Source organism: Ailuropoda melanoleuca, chromosome 12, assembly GCF_002007445.2.
Source record: "Ailuropoda melanoleuca isolate Jingjing chromosome 12, ASM200744v2, whole genome shotgun sequence".
NCBI lineage: Eukaryota > Metazoa > Chordata > Mammalia > Carnivora > Ursidae > Ailuropoda > Ailuropoda melanoleuca.
The window spans coordinates 63878566-63879026 of record NC_048229.1 but is presented as its reverse complement, the minus strand read 5'-3'; positions in this window follow the sequence as shown (position 1 = coordinate 63879026).

Here is a 461-nt window from a genome sequence, read left to right as displayed (position 1 = left end):
TAGGCCCCTGCTCTCAGGAGCTTACATTCTTTCCACAATAAGCCAAACTTTTGTATTTCTAGAGCACTATAATATACAACATGTAACTCAATAACAACTAGAGGTTACTCAATGTGAGCAGAAGGAAAAGAGAGGAGCCTTATTCAGTGTCTGATGAACTGACAAAAAGAAATTAAGGGCATGGGCAGAGACTGGCTCAGACAGATTCCAATCCTTATGAGATTATGAATTAATCATACTTCCAGGACTTGAGCATGGTGAGAAAGCAGCCATATACTAACCAGCTTCCCTTCCCCAAATATTTGGGCAGAACCCAAATGCAAGTACATACCTATGCATTATTCTTTTCTGATCATTCCTTCAGTATACCTGTTCTGGCTTGGTGCAAAGGAAGACTTTGTTTTTATCTGATAAAACAGTGGCACGTGTAAATGGATAAAACCTGTTGAGTCAGATATCCA